This window comes from Musa acuminata, chromosome BXJ1-6, assembly GCF_036884655.1.
Source record: "Musa acuminata AAA Group cultivar baxijiao chromosome BXJ1-6, Cavendish_Baxijiao_AAA, whole genome shotgun sequence".
Lineage (NCBI taxonomy): Eukaryota > Viridiplantae > Streptophyta > Magnoliopsida > Zingiberales > Musaceae > Musa > Musa acuminata.
The window spans coordinates 33506452-33532671 of NC_088332.1; the positions used below are offsets into that span (position 1 = coordinate 33506452).

General features: G+C 39.2%; 1 long non-coding RNA gene across 1 annotated transcript; it reads right to left on the reverse strand.

The window, feature by feature from the left end:
• Positions 1–737: 737 nt before the first annotated feature.
• LOC135676699 (uncharacterized) lies at positions 738–5633 on the reverse strand. The gene is made up of 2 exons (XR_010514387.1): positions 2734–5633; positions 738–1016 (listed from the first exon to the last, which is right to left on the reverse strand). It is a non-coding gene; the product is annotated as an uncharacterized LOC135676699 (long non-coding RNA).
• Between the last annotated feature and the right edge of the window lie 20587 nt (positions 5634–26220).

Here is a 26220-nt window from a genome sequence, read left to right on the forward strand (position 1 = left end):
TGCTTAAAGTAAATGCAAACCAAGTTTTAGAGTAGTTCGGTCAACGTGACCTACATCAACTTTCGGCTTCCTCCTCCGACGAGGTCACCGGCGTCCACTAGAGGCCTTCCTTCAATAGGCGAAGGCCAATCACCTTTTACAGCTTTTCTCCTTTTGCTAGGTTTAGGAGATAACCCTTACAAGTTTCACTCATCTCTTAAAAGATCTCAACAGTTAGAAAGGGAGGAGGAGAACTTTAGCACTTTTACAACTCTTTAACACTTCAAAGACTCAAGAATATATCAAGATTTTGGTGCACTTTCATGCAGAAAAGGGTGGGGTATTTATAGACCCCAATGGCTTTCAAAAATGAAACTAAGAAGTGTCTTATCCCATATTTTTGGGGTCCTGGCGGTACTATCACCATTACTGGACGGCACTATCGCCTAGCACCTAACATTGGGCGGTACCACCGGTTGACAAGGGCGGTACCACCGCTGGCAGCAATAACTGTCGATGGTACTATTGCCTAACAAGGGTGTCACGCCCCCACAAAATATATCGATAATATTTAAAATCTTCATCACAACTAACCCAGGATCCAAACACACATTTGAGGTCACTAAGAAAACATTCAGATCAAAATTTTCACTTCTATAATATACCAATTCATAACCCTGTGCAATTCATATACATAGCACACATCACTCGATAATTCATACAATCTGAACTCAACTCATCAAAATAAAAACACAGTGTAAATCCACAAGTGGGGAAATCTATGCAGTCACCACAAACATCGATTTACCATAAGTTCATATCATTACACGAATTTAATTTAACATTCCAAAACCCTATACATGAGGGATCCATTAACTTACACAAAATCCATAGGTTTAGATTCATAGTCACATTTCATTAGATGCAAGGTAGCTCATACACAACTACATATATGCTAACAAAAGTTCTGCCCAACGTCTTCTAAACTTTCCACTGCCTCAGCCCATTCTTAACATTTAAGCAAGCGATACGCTATCCTGAAAAATTTATCAACAAACGGGGTGAGCATAAAGAGCTCAGCAAGTGACTAACATATCCATATCAAAAGGGTACAATTTCCAAAGAGATACAGTTTCAAAACACAAAGCAGAATATACGATTTCGTAGACATAATATCATTAGGAGCAGAATCACAGTTTGTCCTTTCAATCATGCATATTTGGTTCCTGACAGATGGGGCATAGAGTAATTGGAGCATATCAGAAACAAAGGAAACATATCAGAGCTTATCAATGGCATATAAAATGACTCGAAGCATATCAACAGCATATGGAACATTTCGAAGCAAAATCATCAGTGAATGAAGCCTTTCAGAGCATATAGGTACACATATCGTACAAGAGCTCAAACGTCGTCCTTGACGTTGCAATCATATCAATCTTATCCAGAGTATGAACAGAAATAACTCACCAAAACTCTGGATGTCATATCAAACATATAGAGGGTGTAGTGGGATCTCAGTTAGAATGTGATTCATCCATTTCTGAATGACCACCTAACAAAAGTCTCCCACGTCTGGGAGCTCCATCCACCCACGTCTAGGTGAAGTCAAAGGAGGTCGGCAGAGCATCGCAGGCTCTAATCACATACCCACAAAGCGGGCAACAAGCGCATACCCTTTACCATTTCTGGCAAAGGTCCAGAATATCCCACATAACGGGACCCCACAAAGCGGGCAAATAGCGCATACCCTTTACCACTTCTGGCAAAGGTCCAGACAATCCCACACACCAGAGTACAAAAGGGCAGTTTCAACAATAGGTAGCATATATCGGAAGCACACGCGGAACAACGAAGCTTACATGTGCCTTTTTAAAAACAAATGATGCAAGGACACAAATCTCTCACAAATGTATTCATTTTAGAAAGGAAAATGGAAGCAAGAGTGTACAGGGAATCCAATTATAGTTAGCTCAATTCAAATAAGAAGATTTGACGAATTCAAGTATCCAAAGGAATGGAACAGAATACGCGAAATCGACCAAAGCTCGATTTCGGACAGAATTCCAGTGGCACATCAAACAAATATTTCAGAATAACAATTATGCTCCAATACTCATAAGAAGACTATGGTCGAACCATATATCAATCTATATTCGGATGGAACAGATTTCATATGAAACAGGGCTCCCAACACAGAGTTACCTCAGATTTGGTAACACAAGGTCAAAATCACAATCACTGTTTTACAGAATTTATAGGGTCGGACTCAACAGATAATAGGGTAGGCAATTGAATTCCAAAATTTCCAAACTGTATGTCAAAAGAAAGATTTTCAAATATAGTATCAAATAAAATCAGTTTGGTACAAATCAGAATTTTCAACAGGGAGTTATAGGTATTTTAGTATCGATAGGTCAAAAATCTTGAACTCTGTTTTACAGCGTCTATAGTCTCATTTGAGAAAAATGGTTGGGTAAGTATTCGGTGTCCAAATTCTACAAAATCGGTGTCAAAAGAATGACATAAGAGTCTAATTACAAACAAAATAGTTTCTGCCTGAATTCACATGTTGTGCTAAATCTTATAGCCGAAACAGTGTATAGGGGTCAGTATACCGAAAATATTTCAGAATCCATGGTTTTAAGTCCAAAGAGAGACATATCAGTTTCTAAAAAGAAATCTTCCAATTTATTTTGAATCAACATAAAAACAGAGTCTAATACTTCTGTAGGATGGGGTTAGAACACTTGCCTTTGAGAATTTTGACCCCCAATGAAAAGATTAAAGCAGGAACCCCAAAAGCCCCAATTTTTGTTTCTCTTCTTCTTCTTCTTCTTCTTCTTCTTCTTCTTTCTTTCTTTCTTTCCCTGATCACCCACGAGCTGCCTTCTCTGCTTCCTTAAGAACGAAGGCAGAGAAGCTTAAGCGGTGGGATTTGTCATTTGGTGCATTTTACAGATTAGTCCTTGTTTTTATCATATTCACGATTAGGTCCTTAGGGTTTACATATAGGTCCTCAGATTCTTTTTTTTTTTTTTTTTTAACAGATCTCCCAAATCTTAAAAATAAGTTACCTCTAATCCATACTCTATTTCTTTTGTCAATTAAAATAGATGCTTACATTATCCCCAAAAATTTATACGAACATTCGGAAATGAGGGGTGTTACACTCTCCCCCCCTTAAAAGAAAAATTTAGTCCTCTAAATTTATCGTACCTCTATTCGATGAAAAGACGAGGATACACCTTTTTCATTTCCTCTTCTAGCTCCCAAGTTGTCTCCGCTCCAGAATGATGTCTCCAAATTACTTGAACCAGTGGAATGACCCGATTCCTTAGGACTTTTTCTTTCTTATCAATAATCTGAATAGGCTCTTCCACATAGGATAAATCTTTATCGATCTCCACCAGCTCATACTTAATGATGTGAGAAGGGTCATACATATACTTTCTAATCATCGAGACATGAAATATATCATGGACATGGCTCAATGCTGGTGGTAAGGCAATCCTGTAAGCGACAGAACCAACCCTCTCAAGAACCTCAAAAGGTCCAATAAATCTTGGGCTTAATTTTCCTTTCTTCCCAAACCTTATAATGCCTTTGGAAGGGGAGACTTTTAAGAATACAAAATCTCCGATTTCAAACTCAATATCTCGCCTTCTATTGTCGGCATAACTCTTTTGACGACTCTGAGCAGTTTTTAACCTTTTCCTTATAACTTGAATTTTCTCGGAAGTTTCTTGTACCTTGTCCGGTGCTAACAGCTTTCTGTTACCAACTTCCTCCCAACATGTAGGTGTTATGCACTTTCGCCCATATAAAGCTTCATAAGGAGCCATCTGAATACTTGAATGATAACTATTATTATACGTGAACTCAACAAGTGAAATATCCTTATCCCATTCACCTTTCCAATCCATAACATAGGCTCTAAGCAAATCCTCAAGTGTTTGAATTGTTCTTTCTGACTAACCATCAGTCTGAGGATGATATGCAGTACTAAACTTAACTTTAGTGCCCATCGACTCCTACAATCTTCTCCAGAATCTAGAGAGAAATCTGGAGTCTCTATCAGAGATAATCTCCTTTGGAATACCATGAAGTCTTACTATTTCATTAACATATAAATCTGCAAGTCTATCAAGCGAATAAGTCATATTAATCGGTAGGAAATGTGCAGATTTTGTTAACCTATCAATGATAACCCAAATAGCATCATGCTTTTTAGAGGTTCTGGGTAGTCCTGAAACAAAATCCATAGTAATGCATTCCCATTTCCATTCAGGAATATCTAAAGGTTGTAACAACCCTCCAGGTCTTTGGTGTTCTACTTTGATTTGCTGACAAGTCAAACATTTTGAAACATACATTGCAATTTCCTTCTTCATACCTTCCCACCAATAATGACTTTGAAGATCTCTATACATCTTAGTGCTTCCAGGGTGTAGGGTGTACTTTGAAGTATGACTTTCATTTAGGATTTGATTCTTGATATCTGGTTCATTTGGTACACATACTCTCTCCCCAAATCTCAATAGGCCATCCTTTGAAACTTGAAATTGTGGCTTCAATTCCTTTTCTACTTCACTCCTCAAGTAAATTAAATGTGGATCTCGTAATTGTCCTTCCTTAATTTGTTGAATAAGATCAGATTGCACTTGAATGGAGGCCATCAATATCATCGAGTCTTGCTCTTTTCTCAAAGCTTTCAAATCAAAACTTTCTTCTAATGACTTCCATTGCTTCACGACCAAACTAGCCATAAAACTTGTAGATTTCCTACTAAGTGCATCAGCTATAACATTGGCTTTGCCCGGGTGATAACGGATGGCACAATCATAATCCTTCAGAAGTTCTATCCATCTTCGCTGCCTCATGTTTAACTCCTTCTGAGTGAAAATATATTTTAAACTCTTGTGATCAGTAAAGATTTCAAACTGTCGACCATACAAATAATGTCTCCAAATCTTTAGAGCAAAAATAATTGCTGCCAATTCCAAATCATGAGTTGGATAATTCAATTCATAACCTTTAAGTGGCCTAGAAGCATAAGCAATTACTCTCCCTTCCTGCATCAAAACACATCCTAGGCCCTTTCTTGAAGCATCAGTATAAACTACAAATCCCTCACTACCACTTGGAATAGTGAGAATAGGGGCACTAGTCAATCTTCTTTTTTAACTCTTGAAAACTTTGCTCACAATCATCACCCCATACAAATTTCATATTCTTCTTAGTGAGTTTGGTGAGAGGTTGAGCGATTCGAGAAAATCCCTCCACAAATCTCCTGTAATAACCTGCCATGCCCAAAAAGCTTCGAACTTCTGTTACATTTGTTGGTACTTCCCATTCAACTACAGCTTCTATTTTCCTTGGATCAACAGATATACCCTTCCCTGAAATCACAAGACCTAAGAAAGCAACTTCATTCAACCAAAATTCACATTTGTTGAACTTCGCATACAACTTCTTTTCTCTTAGTATGGACAATACATCTCTCAAGTGTTCCTCATGCTCCTGATTACTCTTTGAATACACCAATATGTCATCAATAAATACAATTACACAGATATCCAAGAGCGGTTGAAATATCCTATTCATTAGTTCCATAAAAGCTGCAGGGGCATTTGTCAGACCAAAAGGCATCACTAGGAATTCATAATGACCATATCGAGTTCTGAAAGCTGTTTTTGAAATATCCTCCTCCTTGATCTTCAACTGATAGTAACCTGACCTCAGGTCAATCGTAGAGAATACTTGTGCACCCTGCAATTGATCAAACAAATCATCAATTCTAGGTATGGGATATTTGTTTTTGATGGTCACCTGATTCAACTGTCTATAATCAATACAAAGCCTCAATGTTCCATCCTTCTTCTTCACTAATAGTACCGGAGCACCCCATGGAGATACACTGGGTCGTATGAAACCCTTATCTAATAATTCTTGTATTTGCTTCTTTAACTCTTCTAGCTCGAGTGGTGTCATTCTGTAGGGAGGCTTAGATATTGGGGTTGTACTGGGAACTAGATCAATAGCAAATTCACCCTCTCTATCTAGAGGTAAACCAGGCAAGTCATCTGGAAATACATCAGGGAATTCTTTGACCACTGAAATTTCATCTAGGTGGGTTTCCTGATTTGAATGCTCCTTTACACACACCATGTAACAAAAACAACCTCTCTGCATAAGACGATAAACTTGAAGTGCTGATATCAAGCAAGGAGGCAAATCATGCTTAATGCCCTCAAAGAAAAATATAGGCTGATCTGGTATGCAGAAAGTAATTATTTTTTTGTAACAATCAATACTAGCGTGATGAGAAGATAACCAATCCATGCCAAGTATAATATCAAAACCCTGGATCTCTAGGAGAATCAAATCAGCAAGGAGTTCGTGGTCTCCAATAGAGATCAAACAAGATGGGTAGACCAAGTTTGTTGCCAATGAATCTCCAACAGCAGTTGTTACATATAACATATAGTCCAGGGGTTTAGGTAGAATATCCAAGTGACAAGCAAAGTATTGTGAAACAAAAGATAAGTTGGAGCCGGGATCAAACAAAACTTTTGCATTTCTTTAAGAAACATGAAGAATACCTTCCACCATTGATTTAGAAGCTTTAGAATCTTGTTCAGTGATAGCGTACACTCTAGCATGGACTGAGGGTCTAGGAGACAGTGGCTATTTCTTCCTGTTCAGTGGGCAATCTCTTATTTGATGACCTAGCTTTCCACAACCAAAACATGCTCCAGTCACCCTAAAACACCGACTTGTTTCATGATTTAATCCGCATTTTGCACATAACTGAGTCCTCCCCAATGGTTTCCTTTTCTCAAATCCAGATGTCTTAAACCTCTTGTTACTATCTTCATATTCATTTTCTCTCCTGCTTTTGCCAGTAAATTAGCCCCTTTTGTTCTTGCCAATGATTTCTTGAATTTCCTCCATGTCTCTTTCAATTTTCAAGGCTCTTTCTACCGTATCAGCATATGTTTGTAATTTTAAAGCTGACATTCGGCTTCTTATTGCCGGCCGCAATCCCCTTTCAAACCTTCTTGCCTTTCTAGATTCATCATCAGTCATATGTGTGGCAAACCTAGAGAGCTCAGTGAATTTAGATTCATACTTTGTAACCGTCATACTTCCCTGGATAAGATTTAAGAACTCCAATTCTTTTTGCTCTCTCATGCAATCTGAAAAATATTTGTCGTTAAACTTTTCTTGGAATAACTTCCAAGTCATTGGCTCATGTTTGATTTCAGACATCCTCTTAATCATTCTCCACCAGTGTTCAGCTTCTCCTTCCAGCATAAAGGTGGCAAGAAAAACCTTTCGTTCATCAGAGTAACTTAAGGCATCAAATATTTTCTCTATCTGCATCATCCATCATTCCGCCACCATTGGATCAAACTCACCACTGAAACTTGGAGGACTAAGCTTCTTAAACTATCCAATTCCCAACCCCGTCTGGTTTGATGTCTCTGTCCCATCATTATTTCCTTGTTGGACAGGTTGTTGTTGTTGTTGCATCACTTGTGCCATAGTCTCCAAAGTCCGCATAATACCACTCAATTGATCAGCAGTAGATGCAACAGGAGAACCAGATGATCTCGTCATCCTCGCTTACTAAAACATCAAAAGAACATTTTCTTCGATCAATCTCTAATGACAGTCAATAAACCTCAAATAAAGATAATATTCTTAGTGATTCTCAAATCATGCTCTGATACCACCTCTGTCACGCCCCCACAAAATATATCGATAATATTTAAAATCTTCATCACAACTAACCCAGGATCCAAACACACATTTGAGGTCACTAAGAAAACATTCAGATCAAAATTTTCACTTCTATAATCTACCAATTCATAACCCTGTGCAATTCATATACATAGCACACATCACTCGATAATTCATACAATCTGAACTCAACTCATCAAAATAAAAACCACAGTGTAAATCCACAAGTGGGGAAATCTATGCAGTCACCACAAACATCGATTTACCATAAGTTCATATCATTACACGAATTTAATTTAACATTCCAAAACCCTAGAGGGATCCATTAACTTACACAAAATCCACAGGTTTAGATTCATAGTCACATTTCATTAGATGCAAGGTAGCTCATACACAACTACATATATGCTAACAAAAGTTCTGCCCAACGTCTTCTAAACTTTCCACTGCCTCAGCCCATTCTTAACATTTAAGCAAGCGATACGCTATCCTGAAAAATTTATCCACAAACGGGGTGAGCATAAAGAGCTCAGCAAGTGACTAACATATCCATATCAAAAGGGTACAATTTCTAAAGAGATACAGTTTCAAAACACAAAGCAGAATATACGATTTCGTAGACATAATATCATTAGGAGCAGAATCACAGTTTGTCCTTTCAATCATGCATATTTGGTTCCTGACAGATGGGGCATAGAGTAATTGGAGCATATCAGAAACAAAGGAAACATATCAGAGCTTATCAATGGCATATAAAATGTCTCGAAGCATATCAACAGCATATGGAACATTTCGAAGCAAAATCATCAGTGAATGAAGCCTTTCAGAGCATATAGGTACACATATCATACAAGAGCTCAAACGTCGTCCTTGACGTTGCAATCATATCAATCTTATCCAGAGTATGAATAGAAATAACTCACCAAAACTCTGGATGTCATATCAAACATATAGAGGGTGTAGTGGGATCTCAGTTAGAATGTGATTCATCCATTTCTGAATGACCACCTAACAAAAGTCTCCCACGTCTGGGAGCTCCATCCACCCACGTCTAAGTGAAGTCAAAGGAGGCCGGCAGAGCATCGCAGGCTCTAATCACATACCCACAAAGCGGGCAACAAGCGCATACCCTTTACCATTTCTGGCAAAGGTCCAGAATATCCCACATAACGGGACCCCACAAAGCGGGCAAATAGCACATACCCTTTACCACTTCTGGCAAAGGTCCAGACAATCCCACACACCAGAGTACAAAAGGGCAGTTTCAACAATAGGTAGCATATATCGGAAGCACACGCGGAACAACGAAGCTTACATGTGCCTTTTTAAAAACAAATGATGCAAGGACACAAATCTCTCACAAATGTATTCATTTTAGAAAGGAAAATGGAAGCAAGAGTGTACAGGGAATCCAATTATAGTTAGCTCAATTCAAATAAGAAGGTTTGACGAATTCAAGTATCCAAAGGAATGGAACAGAATACGCGAAATCGACCAAAGCTCGATTTCGGACAGAATTCCAGTGACACATCAAACAAATATTTCAGAATAACAATTATGCTCCAATACTCATAAGAAGACTATGGTCGAACCATATATCAATCTATATTCGGATGGAACAGATTTCATATGAAACAGGGCTCCCAACACAGAGTTACCTCAGATTTGGTAACACAAGGTCAAAATCACAATCACTGTTTTGCAGAATTTATAGGGTCGGACTCAACAGATAATAGGGTAGGCAATTGAATTCCAAAATTTCCAAACTGTATGTCAAAAGAAAGATTTTCAAATATAGTTTCAAATAAAATCAGTTTGGTACAAATCAGAATTTTCAACAGGGAGTTATAGGTATTTTAGTATCGATAGGTCAAAAATCTTGAACTCTGTTTTACAGCGTCTATAGTCTCATTTGAGAAAAATGTTTGGGTAAGTATTCGGTGTCCGAATTCTACAAAATCAGTGTCAAAAGAATGACATAAGAGTCTAATTACAAACAAAATAGTTCCTGCCTGAATTCACATGTTGTGCTAAATCTTATAGCCGAAACAGTGTATTGGGGTCAGTATACCGAAAATATTTCAGAATCCATGGTTTTAAGTCCAAAGAGAGACATATCAGTTTCTAAAAAGAAATCTTCCAATTTATTTTGAATCAACATAAAAACAGAGTCTAATACTTCTGTAGGATGGGGTTAGAACACTTGCCTTTGAGAATTTTGACCCCCAATGAAAAGATTAAAGCAGGAACCCCAAAAGCCCCAATTTTTGTTTCTCTTCTTCTTCTTCTTCTTCTTCTTCTTTCTTTCTTTCTTTCCCTGATCACCCACGAGCTGCCTTCTCTGCTTCCTTAAGAACGAAGGCAGAGAAGCTTAAGCGGTGGGATTTGTCATTTGGTGCATTTTGCAGATTAGTCCTTGTTTTTATCATATTCACGATTAGGTCCTTAGGGTTTACATATAGGTCCTCAGATTCTTTTTTTTTTTTTTTAACAGATCTCCCAAATCTTAAAAATAAGTTACCTCTAATCCATACTCTATTTCTTTTGTCAATTAAAATAGATGCTTACATTATCCCCAAAAATTTATACGAACATTCGGAAATGAGGGGTGTTACAAAGGGTGGTACCATCGCCTAGAATTCCTGGGAGACCGAGTCTCCTAGGCGGTGCCACCGCTGGCCCTGGTGGTGCCACCGTCGGTCAGGAATTCAAGGGCCCAATTGGCTATTCCATTCGGCCCAATTTAGGCCTGTTAAGGGCCCAATTGACCCCTAATTACGTTAGTAGGATTACCTCTCAATCCTAACTTAATTTACACTCTAACTATGACAACTAAGACATGTTTACTGCACTTCTTGTTCCGGTGCGTCAATCGCTCTTCCGGCGTACTTCCGGCAAACATCCGACGAACTCTCGGCAATGCTCCGACGGACTCCCGTCAAGCTCCTGGACTTTGCGATGATCTTCTTAGCGAGTTCTAATGAGCTTTTATGGCAAGCTCCTGGACTTCTCGATTGGTTCCCATAGAACTTCCGACGAACATCTAGACTTTCGACGAACTCTCGAACTCCCAACGTGATCTCGATCTTGACTCCGGCAACAACACCTGCTTTATGTCTTATTGCCGTCATAGTTAATCCTGCACACTTTTCTCAACATATAGATTAGATCAAACAAATTACAATTGACTTCATCATCAAAATCCGAGATTCAACATTAAGGAACTCGGAGTGCCCGACCGCAGGTGTGGAATGCATCTCTTGAATGATGGTCTTTATGCAAGTATAATTTGGCACAAGCACAATGCGTTCCTTTTAGCGCAATTCTTTTGAGTCCCAACTGTAATAAGCCATAGAGCTTGGTGCTTCCTCCAATTTTTTTATGATCTTACTGGTCTCCGGATCTTCCTACCATTCCCTCTTAATATCCTAAAAGAAGTTATTGGTCGGAAGTGAAATAGTTGAAAATTCAACTTACTCGAGTAGTCGCGAAAGCGCATCTGCAACAACATTCTCTTTCTCCTTTTTATAAGTTATTTCATAATCATATCCAAAAAGATTTGTTACCCATTTTTGCTGCTCGGGGGAAGATATCTGATAAGACCCTAAAGTCTTATCATAAAAAAAATGAAAGAACTGATAAGGCTCTGTTTTGGTCATCGCGAGGAGGGAAGGTCAAGCGACTACGACTACACTATAGCAAGAATGCCAAGGATCACTGCTCTGATACCAAATGATAAGACCCTAAGGTCTCATCGTGGAAGAAAGGGGAGAAAAGGGAATGATAATGATCGCTTCAAGGGGATCGGCCTCCTTGATCGCTTCGAGGGATTTGGCCTCCTTGATCACTTTGAGGGGATCAGCCTCCTAGGGTTTGTCCATAGAGTAGAATAATATTTCATTAATTAATTGATTGATTGATTGATTGATTAGAAAGGGTTACATCACTATTTATAGAGTTCCACCTAGAGTCCACCAGGACTTGGACTCTTAATAATAATTAAATATTAAATAAACTCTATCTGACTCTAACTGAATTAAACATACTCAATAAACATTATTCAAAAGCTTATAAAATAAAGGGATCCTAATAATTTCGCCCCCTTCAAATCAGCCTTGTCCTCAAGGCTAAGCAGCATCAAACTCGGGGAGCTTCTCTTTCAACACTTCAATCATAGGCTATCTGTAATGCATCATAACTCGTTGATCAAGTAAGTATGGTCTTCACTTTTTGATAGTATAAGCAATATGTCAATCTTTCAATGTAGCAATCATTGTAGAAAACTTCTAGCCCTGTATAATCACTTTAATCTTTAAACATTTGCTATCACAAGTGAAAATTCATCCATCAGCGATCTTTATTTCGAATCTATCATAGCCTTCAATGTGGTGGGCCAATCGGTCAATAGCCTGACTGTCCATAAAATTGTTAGTGCTACCAGTATCAATCAAAACTATAATAAGTTGATATTCTAGAGTTCCGCCGACTTCCATAGTTTGCGGGTTAGAGTAGTCGGCTAATGCATGTATTGTATGTATGGTAGGTCTAATATCTTCATTAGAATTTATACTTTCATGATCGGAGTCCACATTCTTAGCTTTCGGTTCCTCTTCAATTGGTTCAATCATCAGAAGTTGCCCTTGTTTACATCGGTGCTCCATACTCCACTTTTCATCATAGTACAAATGTTGTATCTTGGATTTTGATGATGAAGTCAATTGTCATTTGTTATCTAATCCATATGTTGAGATAAGTGTGTAGGATTAACTACGATGAAAGTAAGACATACAACAGGAGTTGAGCCGGAGTCAAAGACTATGTGTTGTATCTCGTATTTTGATGATGAAACTACTTGATATATGTTTATGATTTAATCTGCATTTTGAGTGACACAGGATGCTTCGATCAGGATGAGACAATTAAAGCAGGAAAATCATGTTGTGCCGAAGGAACATGTCAGAAGATTGGACGTCAGGCCGGTGGATCGGTCGACGTATCGACAGAAGGCTTCGGGCCGTGGACTCGGGCATCGGGCCAAGAAGAGCGGGTATTGTGCCAAGGATATCGGAGTTGTGGAGTCAACTGGCCGATTGGGCAATAGGCTGCAGGAGAGGACGATGCGCCGAAGAATCGGACGAAGCGTCGAGGGACCAATGACACGTCGGACAACTTGGTTAATTGCTTAGGATTAATTGTCTCGATCGAAGTTTTGTTTTGTTGTGCAGGATTAACTATGATAACGATGAAGAAATAAAGCGAAACAAAGTGTCGGAGTCAAGCGCGAAGGATTTGTTGCGAGTTCGAGAGTTCGACGGAAGTCCGAAGGTTCGTCGGGAATGCTACCGGAACTAGCCGAGAATGAGTCGGGAGCTTGCCGAAGGGTTTTTCGGAAGCTCACTGGAAGGTTCGTTGGAAGTTCGCGGAGCTCGCCGAGAAAGATCGGAGCTTGCCGAAGAAGCTCGTTGGAACTCGTTAAGATCAAATCGTGAAGTCTAGAGGCTTGCCGGGAGTCCGCAGAATGGTTTCCGAGAGTTCATCGGAAGACCGCCGGAAGTTTGCCGGAAGCTCGCCAGAAGGAGTCTTGACTTGCGAACTTTGTAATAGCTTAGAAAATGTCTTTAAATTCATAGTTAGCATGTTAATTAGGGTTAGGATTAGGTGTTAATCCTATAACCCAAGTAGGGGCCAATTAGGCCCAAGTTCGGACTGGTTTGGACCAAGTTTGGAGCCAAACCAAGTGAGCTGAAATAGTGAAAGAGGTGCAACCGCCCAGGCAGGGAGGTAGCACCGCCCAGGCTAAGTCTCCCAGCGAGACTGGGCGGTGCAACCGCCCCAGCCAAGAGGTGCAACCGCCCAGGGCTCAGTCTCCAAGCGAGACTAGGCGGTGCAACCTCCTATGTCAAGAGGTAGCACCGCCAGAGCTCAAGTTTCGAGCTCTGCCAGGCGGAGCAACCACCGAGCTCAGTCTTCGAGCTCTGCCAGGCGGTGCAACCACCGAGCTCAGTCTTCGAGCTCTGGCAGAGAGGTGCATCAGCCTGAGCTCAGTTTCGAGCTCTGCTAGGTGATGCAACCACCGAGCTCAGACTTCGAGCTCTGCCAGGCGGTGCAACCACCGAGCTCAGTCTTCGAGCTCTACCAGGCGGTGCAACCATCGAGCTCAGTCTTCGAGCTCTGGCAGAGAGGTGCAATCGCCTGAGCTCAGTCTTCGAGCTCTGCCAAGCGGTGCCACCTCTCCAGTCAGGAGGTGCAACCGCCAGATCCCGGAGTTCCGGGATTTGATCGTTTTGATCTCCAAATTTGAACTGGGTTGGGGCCTATAAATACCCCACCCATTCAACACTGAAAAGATACAGATCCACACCGAATTCTTGATCTTTTCAGTGATTCTAAGAGCTCAAACTTGTGTAAAGTCCAAAAGTTCTCTTCTCTTCTGTTCTTCAAGTCTTGAGTTGTAAAGAGAGGAGAGAAAGGATCTGTAAGGGTTGTCTCCTGAGCCTGTCAAAAGGAGAGAAACTGTAAAAGGGCAGTTGGCCTTCGCCTATTGAAGGAAGGCCTCTAGTTGACGTCGGCAACCTCATCAGTGGAGGAAGCCAAAAGTGGAGTAGGTCAAGGCTGACAGAACCACTCTAAATCTCTGGTTTGCGTTTATTTTGAGCACTTTACCATTACTGCAAACCTCCTACATAGCTACTGCCCCCTGCGCTTTTACGAACGATTCTCTAAGTTCAGATCTTTCCGAATCTGCATTAAGACGTAAATCGGTGTTTTCGTACGATCTTTACATTGCAGTTTACGTTAACGTATTGATTCCATTTATAACTACAAACTGCTTTCTGCGCATTCATAAAACGCTTTTCAAAGTTTAGTATCTGCGTTTAGACGTAAAACTACGTTTAGATGGAAAACTGCGTTTAGACGTAAAACTGCGTTTAGACGTAAAACTGCGTTCAGACGCAAAACTGCGTTTAGACGTAAAACTACGTTTAGATGTAAAACTGCGTTTAGATGTAAAACTATGTTTAGACGTAATACTGCGTTCAGACGCAAAACTGCGTTTAGACGTAAAACTGCGTTTAGACGTAAAACTGCGTTTAGACGTAAAACTGCGTTTAGACGTAAAACTGCGTTTAGACGTAAAACTGAGTTTAGACGTAAAACTGCGTTTAGACGTAAAACTGAGTTTAGACGTAAAACTACGTTCAGACGCAAAACTGCGTTTAGACGTAAAACTGCGTTTAGACGTAAAACTGCGTTTAGACGTAAAACTGTGTTTAGACGTAAAACTAAGTTTAGACGTAAACTGAACTTGGACGCAATCTGCGCTTAGTCGCAAACTGCGATTAAATACAAACTGTGAATCGGCTTTTGCATCATAATAGATTTTATCGAACGAACGCACCTTTCGATTTCAAATTGCTGTAAGATTTCTGCTGCACTAATTCACCCCCCCCTCTTAGTGCTCTCGATCCTAACACTATGATCACGTTGGGAGTTCGAGAGCTCGACGGAAGTTCGGACGGTCGTCGGAGGTTCTGCGGGAACAAATCCGAGAAGTCCAGGAGCTTGCCAAAAGAAGCTCGTCGGAACTCGCCAAGCGGATCGTCGCAAGTCCAGGAGTTTGCCGGAAGTCCGTCGGAGCATCGCCGGAGGTTCGTCGGATGTTCGCCGGAAGTTCGTCGGAAGAAGCGATTTACGTACCGGAGCAAGCTGTAGTAAATGTCTTAAGAATTGTCATAGTTAGCATGTAGATTAAGTTAAGAATAGGAGGTGATCCCATTAACTTAATCTGGGGGCAATTGGGCCCTTGACAGACCCAAATTGGGCCGAATGGATCAACCCATTCGGACCAGAATTCCTACTAGGCGGTGGCACCGCCAGGGTCGACGGTGGTACCGCCCAGGAGAGGGTCTCCCAGGAAAGCTGGGTGGTGCAACCGCCCTAGGCAGGCAGTGGCACCGCTTGGGCTCAGTCTCCGAGCGAGACTGGGCGGTGCAACTGCCCAGAAGCTCAGTCTCCGAGCTACCAAGCGGTTGTACCACCCCAGTCAGGAGGTGGTACTGCTAGGACCCCGGAAATCTGGGAAAAGACATTTTTGAGCTCCAAATTCAAACTAGTTTGGGGCCTATATATACCCCACTGTTGAATCTCGGATTTTGATGATAAAATCAATTGATGGGTTAATTGATCTAATCCATATTATTGAGTTAAGTGTGCAGGAATAACTACGATAACCATAAAACATAAAGCAAGAATACCGGAGTCAAGTTCGATGGACGTTTAAGAGTCCGAAGAATCGTCAGAGATGCTGCCGGAACCAACCGAGAAGAAATCAAGAACTTGTCGGAATTTTCGGAAGTTCGTTGAAGAGATCGTCGGAGGTTCGCGGAGATCACCGAGAAGGCTCGACTACTCGTTGAAGTCGTCACAAGATCGGGAGCCTGTTGGGAGTCCGTCGGAAGAAACCCGAGAGCATATCGGAAGTCCGTCGGAAGTTCGTCGAAAAGCTCGCCGGAACAAGACTCGATGTTGAAAACTTGCTTGGGATGTTTTTTGTTATGTAGTTCACATGTAATTAGGATTAGGATTAAAAGATAATCCTATATCCTGGTTAGGGGCCAATTGGGCCCAAAATTAGACTTGGTTTGGGCTGAAATTAAAGCCCAACCTATGAACCGAAGGGTTTGGCGGTGGCACCGCCCAGCACCCGAGAGCCAGGTAGTGGCACCGCTTGGCTGGGCGGTGGCACCGCCAGTCCACTATTAGTGTCAGACATTGATAGGCGGTGGCACCGCCACTGATAAGTGGTGGCACAGCCAGCATCGGGAATGAAAGAGAATTCAAATTTTGGAGCCCAAATTTGAATCCTCTTGAGGCCTATAAATACCCCTCAATTCTCAGCTGAGATTATAACTTTTTGAGAAGCAATTGATTGAGAGAAAGGTCTTAGAAAAGTCTTAACAAGTCTTGTTTTCAATTTGCTAGAGTGTTCACCTCCTTTCTTGCTGAAAATTTATAAGAGTGTGAACCACTTGTAAAAAGTTGTAAGAGGGGTATTTGTCCTTCCCCTTTAAGAGATTTGCTAGTGGAAGGTGGGAGCCTCATCGAAGAGGGCCTCGCAAGTGAATGTAGGTCATTTGATCGAACCACTTTAAAATCAGCGTGATCTCTGGTTTGCATTTTCTTTTTGCTATTTGCATTACTGCAAACCTTCTTAAGTGCTTCATTTCCTTATTACCTTTGCTGCATATCTTTACAAACACGCATTCAAGTTAAGCTTTTCAAGTTCGGTTATTATCGTATCAAAAGATTTATCGAAACGAAAGTTTTAATCCACTGCACTAATTCACCCCCCCCTCTTAGTGCCGCTCCGATCCTAACAATTGGTATCAGAGCAAGGCTCACTCTCATATTTGGTTTGATACCCAAGAGAGATGGCTTACTCCGGCATACATGAGGGTCATTCTATCACACGTCCACCCATGTTTAATGGGTCAGATTATACTTATTGGAAGACTCGTATGAGGATTTTCCTCATTTCCATGGATTTTGAGCTTTGGACTATTGTCGAAAACGGATTTCAAAAATCCTCTCTTCTGTTGAGTGAATGGAATGAATCGGAGAAGAAGGTTTTTGCTTTAAACGCAAAGGCTATGAATGCCTTGTTTTGTGCACTAGACAAAAATGAATTTAATCGTGTTTCAATTTGTGATTCGGCTTTTGATATTTGGAGAACTCTTGGGGTCACTCATAAAGGCTAGTCCGAGTGAAAGAGTCCAAAATCAACATCCTTGTGCACTCTTACGAACTTTTCCGAATGAAACCAAGTGAGTCCATCGGAGACATGTACACCTGATTCACGGATGTCATCAATGGACTCAAAGCTCTTGGTAAAGATTTTACTAACTTTGAACTAGTAACTAAAATCTTAAGATCCCTCCCTAAAAGTTGGGATCCAAAAGTTATGGCCATTCAATAGGCCAAAGACCTTAAAACATTCCATCTTGAAGAACTTATTGGGTCTCTAATGACCTACGAAATGACATGTCAAGCTCATGACGAGCTCGAGAATCCCCTTCCAAAGAATAGGAAGGATATGGCACTCACATAACAAGAAGATCACTTGAAAGGAACATCAAGTGATGAGGACAGTGACAATGACATTGCACTTTTGACTCAAAAATTTAAAAAATATTTAAGAAAGAATAAATTTAAAAATAATGCAAAAAAATAAATTTGAACACAAGAAGGACCAAATGATTTGCTATGAGTGCAAAAAACTGGGACACTACAAGAACAATTGTTCTCAAGCCAAAAAGAGAACATCAAAGAAGAAGGCGCTCAAGGCAACGTGGGATGATTCAAGCGCGTCCGAAGAAGAGGAGTCCAACACCGAGCAAGTTACTCATTACGCCCTAATGGCCATCGGAGAAGAGGTAACAGATTTAATTGATGCAGATTTACCATATCATGAATTATTAAATGCCTTCCATGAGTTATTTGATGAATGTAAGACAATTAGTAGAAAATATAAATTACTAAAAAAGGAGCATGATAGTCTCATTTGTGATGTCGATAAATTAAAGACTGAATATCATGATAGTTTAGCTCCATGTATAAAATGTCATGATCTAGAAACTCTCCAAAAGGAGAACTTGCTATTTAAGGATACCTTGAAGAAATTCGAGGTTGGTAGTAAGTCTTTGAACATGATCCTTACAAATAAGGGTCACGTTCCTAAAAGAAGTGGAATCGGATTTGTGAGAAGTCCTCACCAAAATCCAACCACCTTCATTAAAGGCCCTGTCTTACATGTTTGGCACCAAAGCAATTGCAACTTTTGTTGCAAATATGGACATAAAACTTATAAATGTCCATTCAAGAAAATTAGTCCGAACAAACTAATTTTGGTTCCTAAAGGAACCATGATCAATTCTATGCAATATGATGAACAAGTTAAATCAATTTTTAAGGCACCCAAAAGAAAATGGGTACCTAAAAATAATCCCTTCTTGTAGAAATATACACCATCACAAGCTAGGAGCAAGAGATGGTATCTAGATAGTGGATGCTCAAGATATATGATTGGAGATCCATCTCATTTCTCTATGCTCACTAGCAAAAAAGAAGGGTACGTCACCTTCGGAGACAACAACCAAGGCAAAATCATTGGCAAGAGAACTATAGGTAACAAATTAAAACTTTCTATTGATGATGTCTTACTAGTTGATGGATTGAAACATAATCTCTTGAGTGTTAGTCAATTATGCGATAAAGGTTATATCATTAGATTTGAATCAAATGTGTGTATTATTGAAAAACCAAACCATAACATAACTATGATTGCATTAAAACAAAATAATGTCTACACCATCAACCTTGATGAACTAAGTAATGAAATGTGCTTCTCCGCTTTAAATGATGATGCTTGGCTTTGGCATAGGAGACTAGGCCATGCAAGCATGAAACTAATACCTAAGATCTCATCTAGAGAATTAGTGCAAGGAATTCCAAATATAAAGTTTATTAAGGACAAAGTATGCGATGCATGTCAAATTTGGGAGAATATGTGCAGCGGAAAGATTACTTTTCGATTATAACTTCGTTCGATAAAAATCATTTCTGACGAAAACCTTTTCATAAATATTTTAACTTGAAACCCATTTATAAATGTATTGAAGCAGTAAGTGATTAAAGAGGTTTATAGTAACGATAAATTGCACAAATATAAATGCAAACTAGATTTTAGAGTGGTTCGGTCAACGTGACCTACATCCACTTTCGACTTCCTCCTCCGACGAGGTCACCGACATCCATTAGAGGCCTTCCTTCAATAGGCGAAGGCCAATCACCTTTTATACCCCTCTTCTTCTTTTACCGGGTTTAGGAGATAACCCTTACAAGCACTCACTCTCCTCTCTAAACAAAATTCTAAGTTTAAGGCTAGAGGGATTTCTCAAGAGATTTCTATAGCGTTTCTTTGCTTTTAGACTCTCTGTGCTTGTGTTGTTTAACTAGGGATGGGAGTTGTATTTATAGGCTTCAAGTTGATTCAAACTTGGAGCATAAAACTTTCCCATCCCGGGTTCCCCGGGCACGGGCGGTACCATCGCCTAATGTCAGTTTGACTGACACTATCCTGGGCGGTACCACCGCCCAGGTCTGGCGGTACCACCGCTTGGGGGCCAGTGCTAGGCGGTACCACTACCCAGACTGGTGGTACCATCGCCTGACACACTGCTAGGGGCGGTACAATCGCCAGACTGGTGGTACCACCGCCTGACACAGTCTCGAAGGCTGTGCCACAATGGTGAGACTTCTTTGGGTACTGTTTGGGCCTTGTATTAGGCCCAACACAATTCTTACATAGGCCTAGTTGGCCCCTAATTGGGTTGGCCCAAGTCCAATCCCAATTATGTGTTAACTACGATTCCTAAGACATATTCTAAGCTAAATAAAGTCCGTAAGTTTATTCTTCCGATGAGCTTCCGGCGATCTTCTGGTGAACATCCGACGAACCCTCGGTGATGCTCCGACGAACTCCTAGTAGGCTCCTAGACTTCACAATGATCTTCTTGGTGAGTTCTGACAAGCTTCTCTAGCAAGCTCTGAGACTTCTCGGCTGGTTACTCCAGAACTTCCGACGAACATCCAGACTTCCGACGAACTCTCGAACTCCCAACTTGATCTTGATCTTGACTCCAGGACTTTATTTATCTTCATGCCTTGCTATCATAGTTAATCCTGCATATGTAAAAATACACTTCGATCTAGACAATTAATACTAAGCAATAATCAAGTTGTCTAGCATGTTATTGGTCCATCGACGCTTCGTCCGATTCTTCGGTGTATCATCCTGTCTTGCGGCCTATTGCCCAATTGGCCAGTTGACTCTGCAACTCCAATTTCCTTAGCACAATATCTGCACTTCTTTGCCCGATGCCCGAATCCACGGCCCGAAGCTTTCTATCGATACGTCGACCGTTCCACCGGCCTAACGTCCAATCTTCTGACATGTTCCTCCGGCCCAACATGATTTTTCCTGCTTTAATTGTCTCATCCTGATCGAAGCATCCTACGTCACTCAAAATGTAGATTAAAACATAAACACATATCAATTTGTTTCATCATGAAAATATGAGATTCAACATAACTGTGAGGTGATTACTCAAATGAGAGAACCTAGGTCTTATTAGAAGTGTTCTGAGGAGGTTCTACCTTATTAGAGAGATCATGGCCCAAGGAGATATAGCATTGGAAAGAGTTATATCTCAAGATAAAATCATAGACCCACTAACAAAGCCGTTGTCTCAAATTATCTTTTAGTATCATAAAGGTCTGATGGGGATTAGAGACATAGGTAATTGGCTTTAGGTCAAGTGGGAGATTGCTAGTCATAGATGCCTTGCAAACCAATCACGTGAGTGATGACACATGTGACATAATACGTAGTCTTTTTCCTTATTATTATTATTATAATTATATTTTCTCACTTTATATTACTTGATGCATAAGTATATTGTGATATCCATGGATCTATGTAATGAAAATCAGATCGTGATAAGTGTTAGGATCGAGTTGACACTAAGACGGGGGGGGGGGGGGGGGTGAATTAGTGCAGCGGATAAAATTACGTCAGTTTGAAAATATTTTGTTCGATTAAAACCAATTTCGGAAAGATGATAACTTGAAACACATTCGAAAAAGTGTGTAGCTAAAGTAATGAGGAAGTATGGCAGTTTACAATAAATGTAAATAGCAAAGCAGAAATGCAAACCATATTTTATAGTGGTCGGTCATCGTGACCTACATCCACTTTGTCGATTCCTCTTCCGTTGAGGCCATTGTCATCCACTAATGATCTTCCTTCAATGGGCAAAGATCAACTACCCTTACAACTCGATTCTCCTTTTGTCAGGTTTAGGAGAGTTACAACCCCCTTCACTCTTCTCTTAAATAAGACTAACACCTAGAGCTTGAGAGGAGTTCACACAAGATTACAATAATATTTTTATTTCTTTTTGCTCTCAATTCTTATGTATATTAACCAGGGATGAGAAGGGTATTTATAGGCCTCAAGTGGAGTCAAACTTGGTGAATAAAAGTATCTCATCCTAGGTTTCTCGAGTCCTAGCAGTACCACCGCTTATGCTGGGCGGTACCACTGCTTGTGCTGGGTGGTACCATCATTTGCAGCACTCACACTAGGCGGTACCATTGCTCAGTCTAGCAGTACCATCGCCTAGCACCCTGCCACTAGGTGATACCACCCTCCAGTCTAGTGGTACCACCACTTGACAATCTCTCGGAGATTGTATCTAGGCGGTACCACCACCTGATACAATCTCGGAGACTGTGCCACGAAGGTTCCACCTATTAGATTACTATTTGGGCCTTTCACTTGGCCCAACACAGCCCAAACTTGGGCCCAATTGGACCCTAATTGAGTTGGCCTAATTTTAACCCAATTATGTGCTAACTATAAATTTTAAGATATACACTAAGCAAATAAAGTCCGGTTAGTATAAGTTTCTTCCGGCGATCTTTAGACGAACTTCCGATGATCTCTTGCCAATTGTTCAGCGGACTCCTAGCAAACTCTTAGACTTCACGACGATCTTCTTGGCGAGTTCTGACGAGCTTGTTTGGTAAGCTCCTGGACTTCTCGGTCAATTCCAATAGAACTTCCGATAAACATCCGGACTTCCAATAAAATCTCGAACTCCCAAAGAAATCTCGTTCTTGACTCCGGAACTTCATTTTGTTTTATAACTTAATCACTATCGTAGTTAATCCTGTACACTTAAAACCTAATTTGATCTACATAATTATTACAAAGCTAGTTAAATATTGTCGAGCATGTCATTGGTTCATCGACGCCTCGTCTAATTTTTCGGTGCATCATTCTCTTTTGTGGCCTATTGCCCAATCGGCCAGTTGACCTCTGCAACTCCGATTTCCTTGGTATAATTTCTACTCTTCTTGGCTCGATGCTCGAACCCATGGCTCGAAGCCTTTTGTAGATACGTCGATCGATCCTCCGGCTCGATATCCAATCTTCTGACAGGTTACAATATGGCCCAACATAATTCTTCCTGCTTTTAATTGTCTCTCCCTAATCGAAGCTTCCTGCATCACTCAAAACGTACATCAGATAAACACTATTAATTAGTTTAATCATCAAAATTTGAGATTCAATAATCTTTTCTTTTTTGATGATAAAAACCAATTGATGACAGAGTTAACCTTAACTCCCCCTATCAATATGTCATATTGATAGAACCTTGAATTCAAGTTGAATTCAAGTCAAAGCAAATTTAATCAAGAAATTATTATGAGTCCAAGTAACATAAAATCATGCAAAATCAAAGTATCTAAGTACATCATCCCATGCATGATTATCATTATGATTTCTCCCCCTTTGTCATCAACAAAAAAAGGAGAAGTGTAACTATCAAATTTTAGATATTTGAAAGCTTAGCAATTTAGCAAATTTTTCATCATTTTTGAACATGCAAGCTAGTAAGTTCTTTCTTCTCTTTTGAGCAGTGCAAGCTAGTAATTTTTACATTTCTAGCAATTCTTTTATCCATGCAATTTGCAAGCTAGCAAATTTAGTAAGTTTTCTATAATTTTGGAACATGCAAGCTAGCAAATTTTACACATATGAAAGTTGGCAAAATTTTTGCATCTTTTGAGATGAGCAAGCTTTTTGCTTCTCTTTATGATGTGCAAACTAACAACTTTTTGCTTCTTCTTGAAGTATGCAAGAAAGCTAGTAAGCTAGCAAAATTTGCTCCCCTTATTTCATTGTCAAATAGAAGAGAAGAATATAATATTGTAATTCTTTTCTCTTTTAGTAAATAACAAAAAGAAACATGGGAATTCAAAAACAAGATTTTGATTCATAGAAAAATCTCATGTATCAAATATTCATCATTTCTCTCATGCATGATACTAAGGCATTCATGATACCAAACATTAAACTAACCTTTTTTAAGCATTTATCACTTAATGATTGTTGGTACCAAATATTCATCATTTATTTTCTCCCCCTTTATCATAGACAAAAAGGAGAATCATTCAACAATGCAAGTATTTGAAAGCATATCAAGTAAGTTTTACACCAATTTATCCAAGCTAGCAAATCTATCTCCCTTAATATGCAAAACTTTTCTCATTACATCATTTTTCTTATCATCACATGAAATATATCGAGAAAAATTAACATGGTGACGAGGTATACAATTCATGAAGAAAAATTATGAATATCAAGAGACAAATTATAATTTTTTTGATATAAAAAAGAAGAAACATATTAAACAATCTTGATTCATAAGAATCTCAAGTTGTCAAGATCATGATTTACATATTAATGAAAGATCTCAAGTTATAATTAAAAAATTCATGATTCATAAAAAAAATCTCCTCTTGAGAACACATAATAAGATATCTTGATTAATAAAAGATTTCAAGCTATAATTCCGAGGAATCTCGTTCTGATGAGCTTATTTGGCAAGCTTCTGGACTTCTCGGTCAATTTCGGTAGAACTTTCGATGAACGTCCGGACTTCCGACGAACTCTCGAACTCCCAAAGAAATCTCGTTCTTGACTCCGGAACTTCATTTTGTTTTATGCCTTAATCGCTATCGTAGTTAATCCTGCACACTTAAAACCTAATTCGATCTAAACAATTATTACAAAGCTAGTCAAATATTGTCCAACATGTCATTGGTTCATCGACGCCTCGTTTAATTCTTCGGCGCATCATCTTCTTTTGCGGCCTATTACCCAATCGACTAGTTGAACTTTGTAACTCCGATTTCCTTAGCATAATTATTGCTCTTCTTGGCCCGATGCCTGAACCCATGGCCCGAAGCCTTCTGTAGATACGTCGACCGACCCTCCGGCTCAATATCCAATCTTCTCACATGCTTCACTCTGGCCCAACATAATTCTTTCTGCTTTTAATTGTCTCTCCCTGATCGAAGCTTCTTGCATCACTCAAAACGTAGATCAGATAAACACTATCAATTAGTTTAATCATTAAAATCTGAGATTTAACAATCGTTTCCTTTTTGATGATAACAACCAATTGATGACAGAGTTAACCTTAACTCCCCCTATCAATATGTCATATTGATAGAACCTTGAATTCAAGTTGAATTCAAGTCAAAGCAAATTTAATCAAGAAATCATTATGAGTCCAAGTAACATAGAATCATGCAAAATCAAAGTATCCAAGTACATCATCCCATGCAATATTATCATTATGATTTCTCCCCCTTTGTCATCAACAAAAAGGAGAAGTGTAACTATCAAATTTTAGACATTTGAAAGCTTAGCAATTTAACAAATTTTTCATCATTTTTGAACATGCAAGCTAGTAAGTTCTTTCTTCTCTTTTGAGCAGTGCAAGCTAGCAATTTTTGCATTTCTAGCAATTCTTTTATCCATGCAATTTGCAAGCTAGCAAATTTAGTAAGTTTTATATAATTTTGGAACATATAAGCTAGCAAATTTTACACATATGAAAGTAGGTAAAATTTTTGCATCTTTTGAGATGAGCAAGCTTTTTGCTTCTCTTTATGATGTGCAAACTAACAACTTTTTGCTTCTTCTTGAAGTATGCAAGAAAGCTAGTAAGCTAGCAAAATTTGCTCCCCTTATTTCATTGTCAAATAGAAGGGAAGAATATAATATTGTAATTCTTTTCTCTTTTAGTAAATAACAAAAAGAAACATGGGAATTCAAAAACAAGATTTTGATTCATAGAAAAATCTCATGTATCAAATATTCATCATTTCTCTCATGCATGATACTAAGGCATTCATGATACCAAACATTAAATTAACCTTTTTTAAGCATTTATCACTTAATGATTGTTGGTACCAAATATTCATCATTTATTTTCTCCCCCTTTATCATAGGCAAAAAGGAGAATCATTCAACAATGCAAGTGTTTGAAAGCATATCAAGTAAATTTTACACCAATTTATCCAAGCTAGCAAAACTATCTCCCTTAATATGCAAAACTTTTCCCTTAATAGACAAATTATGATTTTTTTTATAGCAAAAAGAAGAAACATATTAAACAATCTTGATTCATAAGAATCTCATGTTGTCAAGATCATGATTTACATATTAATGAAAGATCTCAAGTTATAATTCAAAAAATCATGATTCATAAAAAAATCTCCTTTTAAATAATATGAGAACACATAATAAGAGATCTTGATTAATAAAAGATTTCAAGCTATAATTCCGAGGAATCAAAATCACGATATAGGTAAAAAATCATTCAAATTCAAATAATCAAAATCATCAAAATCACTTCCAAGAAATTCAAAATATAAATAGATTCATTAATCTATTTTTGAAAAATCGATAAGATAGTGATAGAGAAATTTTCAAAATGTATTCCCTTTGTAGTTGTTTCAATTTATGTGGTATGATTTCTTACGAGCATGCCCAAGTTTCTTATGCCAAATCAA